The 13,308-nt window shown below is 48.8% G+C and overlaps 1 protein-coding gene across 7 annotated transcripts in view; it reads left to right on the plus strand.

The window, feature by feature from the left end:
• The first annotated feature begins 5,910 nt into the window (after nucleotides 1-5,910).
• Nucleotides 5,911-13,308, plus strand: part of TRPC3 (transient receptor potential cation channel subfamily C member 3) — a 73,558-nt gene continuing 66,160 nt past the window's right edge. For 4 of the 7 annotated variants that reach the window (XM_084885211.1, XM_084885212.1, XM_084885213.1 and 1 more), the window contains exon 1: nucleotides 5,936-6,063. The gene's annotated coding sequence lies outside the window, so the exon portion shown is untranslated. Of the gene's footprint in view, nucleotides 6,064-13,308 lie in introns of all 7 variants that reach the window. The other 3 variants (XM_084885215.1, XM_084885216.1, XM_084885210.1) reach the window with 2 other exon arrangements.

Raw genomic sequence — 13,308 nt, forward strand, 5'->3', positions numbered from 1 at the left:
CGTCTCTCTGAGTCAAGAGCATTGGTTTCCTTTGGTACTGTTTTCATGTAAAACAAACAAAAGAAAATTGTTAGCAAGGACATAACAGAAAAATTAATTAATAATGCATTCAGTCCCAGGGGAAAGTTGCAGTTACCCCTTTAAGAACCCAATTTACTGTTGGAGGTATCTGTTTTGGGGAGAACTGGGAATTTTTTCATCTCTAACTTGTAATAATTGTTAAGAACGATGAAGGGTCTGAGATTTAACACTATCTCCAAACTGACAAGTTAGTTACAGTTTCATAGATTTTGGCAGGAGGCATGAAAGTCCCACATCAGAGGCAAAGGACAGGGTATTCCTCCCAGCAGTGGCAGTAGCCAGTGTTACCACTTGTCCTAGTTCCCCGAGCCCCCGTCCCCAGAGTGACAGGGAGGGGTCGATGGCACCTGCACGTGCTGAGGGTGCATCACAGGAGAGGAGCCCTGAGCTTAGGCAATGACTCTCTTATAGTGACCCAGGGGGAGCAGTCCCTTCATGATACTAGACAGTACACTAACCTGCTCTTGGCTCCTGAGAGAGATACTCTCTGCCTTCCAAGGCTGTTTGCCTCTTGAAAAGATACACCAGGACAAAGGCAGGCACTGTCTCCCCTTGCAAGATATACAGAACATGAGGCGCTCCTGGAGAATTGCCTTCCAATAGTAATACACTTCTGTCCCTATTTTCTCAAGGTCAAAGCTGTACAGAAAGCTGCTAGCTCTGCCCATTGGCCCACGTTTGGCTCTCCTCACTCTGGCAGCCCTTCCTGACAAAGCCATGGGCAGAGGTGGAGGGGGGGAGGCTGAGAGGCAAGCATAAATGCTTTGGAACTGCAGCTTCACTGGCTGGGAGGATGAGAGGAACCCCGTAGGAAAGTTACCCCAACACTGGCTTGCTCCTTGGTAGCTCACCTGACCCAGGGCCCCCAAAGCGTCTTCCTCTTGCTTCATTTTAACACACAGCTGACAATTCCACTAAATGGATGTTCGTTGCAGCTTTTTGAAAATGTAAATCTCTTGAAGCACTAAGGACTCTTAGGTATTCATACACATGAAATTCGTGTAAGACACGTACCATTTAACAGCTGCGGTGGCAGCCCTGAGGGAACAGCAGTTCTGACTGGCAGGGGAGATGGAGATTGTGAAACCTGGAGCACTTTGGGACATGACAGGACAGAGAAATAACATTGTGGCAGAAGTAAAACAGTACGAAGTCCCGAGTCCATAGGTGCCAGGGAAGTTGGGCACCCTACCATGGGAAAGGGTGTGCGAGAAAGAATGGGAAGGCACCGCCCCCCCAAATCCCACTGTCTTCAGATTTAACTTGGAGTTGGCACAGTGTCCAAAGCAGAGGAACATTCCCTTCCTCCTTCTCCTTATCCCCGGGGGCCTCATTCCGTAAATATTTATTGAGTATCTGCTGTCCTGACTGCTGTCTTACTAGTGACACCTCCTTTGTTTCCAGTTTTATGACTCCACGGGTGTGACGAGGTCGGATGAAATGCCGTCCCTGCCCCAATAGACCTTGAAGTCCAGTGGGCAAGACAGACCAGTGAGCCCATGCTTGTACAGTTTAGTAAACACTACTAGAGGGGCATCTGAGTTAGGCAGGCAGGGCCTTGCTTGAGGCCCCTGACTTCAGACCTGTGTTGTTAGTTCTACAGTTCACAACAGTGATCTGCTGAAGGAGGTGCTAATTCTTACATACATGGCAGCCCCCTTATCCATGGGGGATACGCTCAAGCATTGAATGGATGCTTGAGATCACCGAGAGGACCGAGCCTTCTACGTGGTATGGTTTTTCCTATTGCACACACCTGTGATAAGGCTAGTGCATAAATTAGGCACAGTGGAAGATTAACAATAACTAGTGATAAAGTGGGGCAATTCTAACAATATACTGTAACAAAACATGTGAATGTTCTCTCTCCCCCTCTCTCAGAATATCTTCGTGTACTGCACACACCTTGCCCCTAAAGCAAGCACTGAGCACCTTCTCTGTGGCACCGGAGCCGCAGCACAGCTCTGGCACTTTGGGTCATTAGGAAGTGAAACAAGGGTGACTGGAACACAAGCACGGCTATGCCTCCCTGCTGAGTGGCCCCGGGCGGGGTCTGCAGGTGGACACCTGGACCAAGGATGATCCCGTCCAGGTGACACAGAGCAGGACTCATGAGATTTCATCACTCCCCTCAGCAGGGCGCCCAGTTGAAAACTGGCCCAGAGCATATGTTCTCAGATGCCATCCCACACTGTCACTGTGGGAGACATTAGGAAATGTAAGCATCACTGATAACTTTCCCCCCCTCTAATACAGTAAATGTGGAGTCTCAAACTTCTTACTCAGGAAGCAATTTTCAAAGTACTTGTTTTAGGTTAGAAAGCTGCCTGGACCGGCTTGCTCTGTACAAGGATTACAAGCGTTAGTGATGCTGTTTATAGGACACTGTAAACCGTGTGAGAGGCACTGGACTGAATTACTCCATATACTAGTAAGTAGAGGGATCCTCTGTTTTCAGGTTTAATTGTTCTGATATGCAGCTTTCCCCATCTTACTAGTTTATGTTGTTAAGAACATTAATTACTTAAGTTTACCTTAAAAAGCAAAGAATCAAGATGATAAGAAGACAGCCCTGGCCCATGTGGGTCAGTAGTTAGAGCATCAGCCCAAGGACTGAAGAGTTGTGGGTTCAATTCTGATCAAGGCCACCTACCTCAGTTGCAGGCTCGATCCCTGCTGCACTCTTCCCTCCCTCCCTTCCTTTGAAAAGCATTGGGAAAAATCTCCTCAGGTGAGGATTAACAACAACAACAAAGCAGAGACTCCACAGACTAGGAGAAAATCCTCCTATAATAAAAGGCAATATGCAAATCGACCAAGCGGTGGAATGACTGGTTACTATGATGCGCACTGACCACCAGGGGGCAGCCACTCAATGCAGGAGCTGCCCCTTGGTGGTCAGTGCGTTCCCACAGGAGGAGCCCCACTCAGCCAGAAGTCAGCTCACCATGGGTGAGCACAGCGGTGGTGGCAGGAGCCTCTCTCGCCTCCACAGCAGCGCTAAGCATGTCCCACTGCTGGTTTAGGCCTGAGAGAGAGAGAGAGAGAGAGAGAGAGAGAGAGAGAGAGAGAGAGAGAGAGATAAAGTACTGTTATTCAAATTATTCAAAGAACTCTTAAAACTCAGTTAATAAACAACCAACCACATTGGGTCCCGGGTTCAATTCCGATCAAGAGCACATAACTTGTTTGTATCTCCTCCCTGGCCCGGGCCCTGGTCAGGACTCGTGCAGGAGGCAACCAATTGATGTATTTCTTTCACATCAATGTACCTGTCTTTCACTCTCTCTTCCACTCTCTCTAAAAACATTAAATAAATCAATTCAGTGTTATGGGCTGAACTGTGCCACCCACCCCGCTTACAAACTCATGTGTTGAAGTCCTAACCCCCAGATCCTCAGAATGTGATTATATTTGGAAATGGGGCCTTGGAAAAGGTAAGTTAAAAATAAGGTCATGTTGTGGGCCCTAACCCCATAAGAAAATAAGATGGGGACACAGACACAGAGGGAAGGCCGAGCAAGGGACAGGGAGTAGCCATCTACGAGTGAAGCAGAGAGGCCTCGGGAGAAACCAACCCTACTACCATTTGGATCCAGGACTCCCAGCCTCCGGAATTGTTAGAAAATAATTGTCATTTAAGCCAGCCAGCCTGTGATGCTTGTTATGGCAGCCCCCAGCAACTGGTCCAGCGTGCAGGGGGAGACCCTGTGGCTGCAGGCTTCCTCGCAGAGCAGCTTGTCAACTTATTAACATAGAACCTGTAGCCTCCCCGAATCCACTCAGCAGACATGTACTGAGCGTGTGCTAAGAGTGTGCTGTACATCACATTATCAGATGCTGAGCTAATGTCAAAGGCAAGAAAATGAGCCCCCAACTAGCTGGAAGGAAATAAGGTCACAGAGGTCACAGTCACGGAGGTCACAGCCTGAAGAGGAGCCAGACACATAGGGTCATTTCAATACCATGTGGCCAGTCAATACAGTGAGGACCAGGGGCCACGTGAACTCCACTGACACATCGAGGGGTGTCAGCTGAGAGCACGTGGCACCTGGGTCTTTAGGGAAAGTAGAACTGTGCAGGTGGAGGCCGGAAGAGAAAGTAACATGAATGCCACAGACAAAGGCAGGGGCATGGGGAAGCGTCCAGAAGGCCAGGCAATGAGTGAAAGGCTCGGAGACCAAAGTTAGGATGTGGAATTTGGGAGGATGGGAGAGGAGATGGAGAATGAGGTCAGACCAGGAGTGCTGGGAGGCCAAATATGGATGTCAACCTGAGCTGTTTCCAGAGGAAAGTCAGGATCAGACGAGCTGGAACTGGCCTCGGAGCAGTGAGGAGAATGGAGGGCACAGAGAGGGGGGTTGAGGGCGATGGGAGCCAGAACTGAGCACAGACTTGCTTTAGAGATATTAGGGTAGGGGTGAGGGGAGTGCCCTGGGGAAAAATGCTTCCTCTGTAAGGTACCAGATGTATTGTTTTCTTCTCTATCAGGCGGGTAAATTACATTGCTTCCTTAAGCACACAGACTCATTAGCATCTGAATAAAACACACAATGTTCCAGTTACTTTAAAGGAATTAAGTTTTGTTTAAATTTGGAAGAACTGCTCTTCAAAGAAATACGGTAAAATTGGCCACAATAAAAAATGAGTATCTTTTTATTTCATCACAGCACGTTTAGTATTTCTGTGAGTCTTCCAAGTTGGACTTGCTGGAGAGCTGCCTACTTGAGGCAATAGGAACTTTGCAAAACTGAGTCTAGTCTGAGTCTCCCCACCAGCTGCCTTGTTTGTTTCCTCAGTCTCTCTAGGCCTCTGTTTCCTTATTTCTAGAATGAGGATAAGTTCCTTGATCCTTAAGACTCCTTCCGACTAAAATGCCACGAGTCTTTTCTTCTAGAATAAATACTGTTCTTGTATTTTAAAATGCTTTGTTTTTTATTTTTTTGGTTTGGTTTTAAAAGGACTTTAAATTTTGCTGGAAAATCTTCATCGGAAAGTATAGATAATCCTGTCTCATGCCTCTGAGATTCATTTAAAAAACAAAACAAAAAACACCCACAACCCAAAGCATCGTGCGCATTGAAAACATATATCGCCACTCCCGGGTCCAGAGGCCCTCGGACATGCACTTGAACTCTGCGGGTTCCACTGAGTCTCAGAGTGAGGAGCAAGGAAAAGTGCGCTCCATAGTCGATGGGTGAACAGGCTGCAGGACAGTGAGCCGCTCGCCAGCCGGTTTCTCTCCTTCCTGTAGGAAACTTGTGTCTGCAGGGGAGGCTGTGGAGCCTCTGGAAGGGGTGGCAGGGGAGGGCGTTTCTCTGACCTCCTGCCTCCAACCTGCTGGCCCGGCTCCTCTCCAGCGCCCAGTCGGAGGAGTCGGTCCCCCGCCCCCTCCAGCGAGCGATGCTGTCGGAGCCGGCGCGGGCCGCGGAGCAGGCAGCCCCGGCGCCCCGCTCGGCCCCGGGCTGAGTTCTCGCAGCCGCCGCCGCCGCCGCCGCCGCCGCCGCCGCCGAAACTGCAGCCGCGGCGGGTGGATGGTGGGCGGCGGCCTGGACTCCAGTCTCCGGCCGCCGGGCGCGGGGCCGCGCCGCGGTCTCCTCTTCGCTCCGCGTCCGGGGCTGCGCGGGGCGCGGGAGGCGGGCGGGGGGCGCGGCGGGGAGACGGCGCGGCGAAGGCGGAGGCCGGCGGCTGGCGTCCCCCCGTTCGGACCGCGGCCGGCGCGATGTCCACCAAGGTCAAGAAGTGCAAGGAGCAGGCGAGGGTGACCTTCCCTGCGCCCGAGGAGGAGGAGGAGGAGGAGGAGGAGGAGGAGGAGGAGGAGGAGGAGGAGAAGAAGAAGGAGGAGGAGGACGTGGGCGCCGAGCCGCAGCGCCGCCGGCGCGGCTGGAGGGGCGTCAACGGGGGGCTGGAGCTGCGCTCGGCGACCTCGTCGCCGGAACCTCACGGCCGCCGCCCGCCGCCCTGGTCGCCGGAGCCCGATCTGTAAGTACCGCCCGCGCCATCCCGCGACGTGCCCGGGACCTCAGGCCCGCCGGCACGGGGCCCGCTCCCTGGGGGACTTCCGGGGCGCGGACGGCACGGGGGCCCTATCCCGGCCGCAGCGCGCGGACCTGCCCCGGAGCCGGCCCCGCGGACGCCGGGCGGTTCTCAGCCGAGGCCGCTCCCTCTCCGCAGCGGAGCGCCGGGCGCCGGGGGCCGCGGGGGGAGGGGGGGGGTGTGTGCCAGGTGCCCTCTGACCAGGGCGCGCCTCCGGCTCGTCCCTCGTCCCGGCGTGAGCCACGGGGATCGCGGGTCCCCTCGGAGGCTCGGCCGTCGGGGCGAAGGGAGGGGACCGTGTGCGATGGAGATGGTGGACGGTGTGCCCGGCCCGGGTTTCTCGACGGCCCGCTCCCAGGGAGCCTGCAGCCTGAGCGCAGCGGCCCCGGAAGGCGGCGGGAGGCTGGCTGCTCCGGGCGGCCGGGGTCAGCAGCGGCGCCTCCCAAAGGAGGCGGGGGTCGGCGCTCAGTGTCCGGAGAGCAACTTCGCTTCATGCTCGGGTCTACGAGCGCAGAGAGTGAGAGAGAGCGCGACTCCTTTTACAGGGCGCGGGCTCCCAGTTCTGCTGTCACGTACCCTGGGCGTGTCGCGGGGTTTACTGTCTTTTTAAGGAAGAACCTCAGATCTAGGTGGGAAGCGAGGGTCCGAGGGCCGCGGTCTTGCCCGCCCGGGTCCGGGCCCTGGCCCGAGGAGGTGGTTCTGCAGCGCCTCCTGCTGCCGAGGGCGACCGGCTGCCCGGTCTCGGCCCCTGGGGCCACCAGGACCCACCAGCCATCCTAGAAACGGACATCAGAGCTGGCAGCAGGTGCCAGGGAAGGCTGCTGCTTTAAATGAACGCCTGTTTCCGATGTGTTCAGTTGTTGCTGAAGATGGGCCTGCAGTGGACGCGGGTGGCCCAGGAAGTGGAGGGAAGTCCAGGGATCCGTTGCAATTCAAGCACCGCCAGCTCCCCTCCCTGCCTCCCTGTGGTTTTAGACATTTTTCCTTATGTCCATTTGGGTTTTAGAACCCTGCTCAATTTCTTGATTCTTTAAAACTAAATTGGACACCAATTAGAGCACTCTTAGCAGAGAAAGTGGGGCGGAACAGATTCTCGCTCTGCCTTTCCAAGTTGGGGGTCGATAATCCGAGCACCAGGCAAGCGCCGCTGCTAATGGAACATCTTCTATCTGCGGGGCGTTTAGTACGCAGCTCAACAAGCAATGTTGTGCTGTGTTTATTCCTAAAGCGGGTGGGAAGACGGGGTCATTTTAAGGAGATAGACATTAAGAAACATTTGTTCTGGAGGCAGGGCAGCCAGCTCTCCGTGTTTATTTGAGGCCTGTGACTGGGTAACGTCAGAGCAGACGTTGATATCTCCAGCAGAGATTAGCTCTTTATTCTAACTGAGTAGAACATGCCCAGTTTCAGAGCTCAGGGAACAAACAAGTCCTAGGATGGAATCGGAGCAGGATGGCCCCAGGCCACCCTCCGGAGGCAGAATAGAAGGGCTGCTGAGGGTGGAACCACTTCCACCAAGAAGACTCCTCGGGGCAGTCCTGGGGTTCATTTCGCTGTCCATGCCCCAGGAGGCTATTTGGAATTTAATATATATATATAATTAATTTCAGAGAGGAAGGGAGAGGGAGAGAGAGACAGAAACATCAATGATCAGAGAGAATCATTGATCGACTGCCCCTGCATGACCCCCACTGGGGATGGAACCCACAACCCAGGCATGTGCCCTGACTGGGAATTGAACTCCTACCTCCTAGTTCATAGGTCGATGCTCAACCACTGAGCCATGCCGGCTGGGCTGTTTGGAAATTTTAAACACACTTATTTAGCAGGTAGAATGACATCTGTTATATCACTAACAAGACTTTAAAAAAAACAAAAACTTTGATAGAATTCTTGCTTCAACCAGCGATTCAAATGGAAACTTCCTTTATCTTAATTATTTGCCAACCTAGGGCCAAGTAATATATCATTGGCAAGATGACCTCATTCCCTAAATCTATTTGGTTGTAATATAGCTGATAAACTCCAAAAAGGCATTTGAAGGCATCCTCATGAATTTCAATTCAAAGTTATTTTTTAAGCATTTTTATGTGCAAAGTGCAAGCTAAGTACAGCAAGCCACAAAGATGACTATGACAACTTGTGTGCAGTCAAGAAAGAAATTTAAAGTCTCATGAGGGAGAGGTAGAAATAAAGCTGATCATAAGCAATGATGCTATAAGTTAGAGTAGAATAAGGAACATAAACACACAACATGCATAAGGATAGAGCTATGTAGGGTCAAGTGCAAAGGAGAGATGGACAACTTAAGGTTGTGGAGAAATTGAGGAAACCTTTGTGGGCCTTAGAAGATTGCCTGGCAGTGTTGTCCAGTGGTTGAGCCTCACACATAAGCCAGGAAGTCACGATGAGATTCCTGGTCAGGGCACATGCCCCAGTTTCAGCTGGATCCCTAGTACAGAGTGTGCAGGAGGCAGCCAATCAATGATTCTCTCTCACCATTGATGTTTACATTCCTCTCTCCCTGTCCTTTCCTGTCTCTGAAATCAATAAAAACATATTTTAGAAAAAGACGCCGAAACCGGTTTAGCTCAATGGATAGAGCGTCGGCTTGGGGACTGAAGGGACCCGGGTTCGATTCTGGTCAAGGGCATGTACCTTGGTTGCGGGCATATCCCCAGTAGGGGGTGTGCGAGAGGCAGCTGATCGATGACTCTCTCTCATCGATGTTTCTAACTCTCTATCTCTCTCCCTTCCTCTCTGTACAAAATCAATAAAATATATTTAAAAAAAAGAAGAAAAAGAAAAAGAAAAAGATGCATAGGCTATGAGGCAGAGACAGAATGGATAATTACTTCAAGCCTTCTCTCTTCCCCAAATGCCAGGCATGTCTAGGGAATTTATTAGAGTTTGGTTGGAACATAGATATGTGTAGGAAAACTGTGAGATGTAGCTGGATGTGCTGGTTTGGGACATTAATGTGGAGGATCCAAATGCCAGAAACAAGCAATGGGAAGTTATTGATTGTTTCAAAGCAGCAGCAATTTGATCAAAGCCACTCTGAGAGCAGGATGGATTGAAGCAGCAATTGGCAGACTGTGAATAAATAAGTTAGGGGCTATTGTGGCTATCCAGGCTGAGTTTAGGGTCTGTAACTGTGTGGTGCTGATGGGATGGAAAGAAGAGAGATTAGTAGGGAGAATACAGGTAGAATCTTTGGGAATTTGCAGCTAACTGCTTTCTCCATGGTTTATAGAAAAGCTGGGTCGGAGAGGACTTGGTGATTTAAACCTAGATAACTAAGAGATTATTAATGTCATTGTTGAAAAGAAAAGAACAAAGAGGAGGGTTTGTAAACAGAAAGATGGAAATGCAAGTTTAAAGCTCAGAGAATCTGAGAGTCTACTTAGTATCTGAATGGAATGGTTACAGAGTATGTGGTGTCACCGAAGAAGAAATGTGATGGAAAAACAAAGGGAGTCTAGGCTCTCTTATCTCAGGGAAAATATTTTATGAGAGGAGAGAGAGAGAGAGAATGATGAAGGGGCTGGTGGTACCAAGGCCAGGCTGCCTAGAGAGAGAAGAGTTTCAAGAAAAGGGAGGAATTGACCCACAGTTGTCAAATACTCGATAGGATTCTGCTCTGGAAGGAGGATCGGTCCTGTGGTGGCACAGGGGCACAGACCTTAGGTCTCTGCAGTGCTGTGTTCACGGAGAAAGACATCTAGTAGGGAGAATTCCATTTAATTTTTCTTTGGAGGAAGTGCTTTCCTAATAAAAGCAGTAATTTGTGTTTATATAATGCTTCAGGCTGTCATTTATTCTCACTAACTTGAGCACACCTCTTTAAAGCAGGTTTTATCATCTGGAAAGGAGAACATTTGTACACAGAGAATAAAGCCATGTTCTAAGGGTCACTAGGCAGATGAACAGCTTCTGCATTAAATACAGCCTTCAAGCTGGCTGTGGGAGCTCTGCACTTGCCTCTCCTACAGCTTTGCTTCCTTTGACCAACATCTCCTCACAGTTCCTACACTCGAGCCACCGATCTGCTCTCTGTCCCCGTGTACCTGATGCTTTCAGAGTCCACACGTGAGTGAGATCACACAGCTTTCCTTCCGTGTGTCTGGCCTATTTCACGTTGCATAATGTCTTCCAGGTTTATCTGCGTTGTCACCAATGGCAGGGTTCCCTTTGTTGAGCTGAATAATATTCCAGTGTGATTTAGATATATTTGTCAGTTTCTCTGTCCATTCATCTATCAATGAACATGTAGGTTGTTTTCACATCTTGAATCTTGGCTATATGCTGAGAGTAGATTTCAGATGTTCTCCTCAAAAAAAGAAAAAGAAAAAAAAAACTTTTGTGAGGAGGTGGGTATGTTAATAACTTCTTTCACTATGCATATCGAATCATCATATTTTACACCTGACATTCAATTTTTATTTAAAAAATTTTTTAAAGTAAAGTCACAGAGTGATTAGAAGATTAAAATAATAAGCTCAGTTCTGTGTGACTGGGGAGCTGAAGATGAATGCTCTCGGCCCTGTCACCCAGAGGACCTTGTTGGCTGTATCTCAATGTCCGGGTCCAGGCTTGGCTTGGCTTCGGGATTAGAGCAGGGGGGGTGTGGCTTGGCATCATATCGGAAGTAGCATCTTCCTCCCGCCTCTGAGACAGAACTCCGATTTAATAGAAGTGCCTGTTAAATCTCAGGGACAGGAATTTGGACGTTGAGAACTGAAGTCAACCTGGTTTACTAAGGAGGAGGCAGGCTTCTTCCCAGTTAGGGTTTCATTTTGAAAACTAGCACAGCATTAAACTTGAGACCTTTAATAATCCGAACCTTTTCATTGTAATATTAGTCTATCCCTCAGAGGAGTGATTTCTCTATATACAATATAGAGTTGTTATTTTTTTTGGTTGTTTTAAGTTATTCTATGTACTATCGAAGTAATCCATGAATATTGTTTTGTAAGTTAGCTAGTGATAAGAGGGTTTAAAGAACAATAGCATGCCCCTCACCTTCCCCCCTCCCCCCCGCCCCCCTCCAGTTTCCTGGTTCTCTTCCTGCCCACTTTCAGCTCCTTCAACTACTACCCTCTGGCTAGTCATATACTTTAGATTAGGAGTGTCGAACTCAATCAGAGAAGGGGCCAAAATCTAAAATCCAGCCTAAATCGCGGGCCGAATGGTTTACTGAACAGTCATAAACTGACAATGTCATAAACTGACAGCGGAGTGCAGTGATGACAGCGCGGTGCGGGCCACATTGCAAGGCCTGGCGGGCTGGATTTGGCCCGCGGGCCTTGTGTTTGACATATGTGCTTTAGATGTTAGCAGTAATCTCAGGTGGTGGTTTCACTCACTCATACCTCTTATTTCCCCTCCATCCTCTACTACACTGCTTATCACAATTTCTGGTTCATACCTTACAGTCTTCATTATTATAACCATGTCACTGTTGTTCACTGCTGAGTCAGCTGGCCTAGTAAGATTGCATTTCTTTTTTAATTACTTGTTTTTCTTGGAGTAAATATTGGTCTCATATGTTCTTGCTTCCTTAGCTACATCTTCTGCAGCCTCTGTACGTTTTCTGGATACATCCTTTCTGAAACCCTCTGACTTCCTATGAATGTTGTTTTCAATTATTCTTTTTCTTCAGGAAGCTTTTAGGGAAAATAAAAAGAATTGTTTCTTCATTAGTGCTATTCTGAAATTTCAGGATGATATGCCTCAGTATCAGCCTTTGTTCTTTTTTTAATTTTTTTTTATTGTTGACACTGTTACAGATGTCCCCCACTTAATCCCCCTCTCCGTTAACCCCCCTCCACCCAGCCCCTGCCACTCCCGCCCAGGCCTCACCTCACTATTGTTGTGTCCATGTTCTTTAACTGATCTCTTCCAGTCCTCCCTATTTGCCTTCCCTCTAAAATGGTTCCATATATTCATGCCTCTAGTCCTATTTTGTTCATTAATTTATTTTGTTCATTAGATTCTACATATAAATGAGATGGGTCTTTTTTCATTACGTGAGCTGGACACTTGATGAACCTTTTCCGTCAATCCGTCAACTCCTCTCCTTTCTGTCCTCCTCTCAAGATCATGCTCTGTAGTCTGGGAACTTTTCATTTATTATTTCTGTTATTATTTACTACCCTATGTTCAGTCTATCTTTCTAGAATTCCTATTATTTGGATGTTGGATCTCCTGGACTGATCTCTCCTCATGTTTTCCAACGCTTCTCTTTTCTGTTCTTCTTCCTCAAATGTCCCCTTCAGAGACAAAGAAACACTGAACAGGCTTTCTAACCTCAGAGAGAAGGCAGGGGAGGGGCGAAGGTAAGAGATCAACCAAAGGACTTGTATGCATGCATATTAGCATAACCAGTGAACATGGACACGGGCATGGGGCCTTGTCCTGGGGTGTGGGAGTGGTGCGGGGGTCAATCAGGGGGAAAAGGAGACATATGTAATACTTTAAACAATGAATAAAGAGGGGGGAGTATTCCCTTGACTCTATCATCCAATTCTCTCATGAATTTTTTTCCTGTTTTAACTATTACATTTTTTTTTTAATCTCTAAGAGCTCTTTCTCATTTTATGGGTATTCCTTCTTGTAGCATTTTGTCTTATTTCAGAAATGTAGTATTTAAAAAGAAAAATAAACCTGCTACTGTTTACTCTGGAACTGGGTAGGGATCCCCTGTTGTGGGTCCCATCCTTCCCTGGGCCTAGTAACCCCACATCTAGAGCATCTCTGTTCCTATTTCTCCAGATATCTTATATCCCATTTCCTAAAAGTGAAGGGTTTTCACTTCGGCATTGTGGGTTGAAGATCTGGGGGAAGGGTGTCTACGTACTCCCTATGCATGTTTTCAGCCAGTTCACCCATTTTTGGCTCCTACCTCATCTCTGCTTTCTGGAATTTCTCTGGCCTTCAATTTCTTGGCCTTTTCTGGTACTGAGCAGGTGGATCAGCTTCTTACTACTGGCACCGTGGTTGGACCGTCCTCCTTTCTGCTAAGTCATCACCAATCCGTCAACTCCTCTCCTTTGTCCTCATCTATTATGGGCAGGTCCCTTTGGCTTCAGAAAGATGAAATCTATGTTACTTTTCTTTGTTTTCCTTGTTGTTTAGGGGGTAGGTTTGGAGAGGAAATTGGGCAGAAAAGGCCTTTATTCCATCGTC

The sequence above is a fragment of the Pipistrellus hanaki genome (genome assembly GCF_964339955.1).
Source record: "Pipistrellus hanaki genome assembly, chromosome: 5".
Classification (NCBI taxonomy): Eukaryota; Metazoa; Chordata; class Mammalia; order Chiroptera; family Vespertilionidae; genus Pipistrellus; species Pipistrellus hanaki.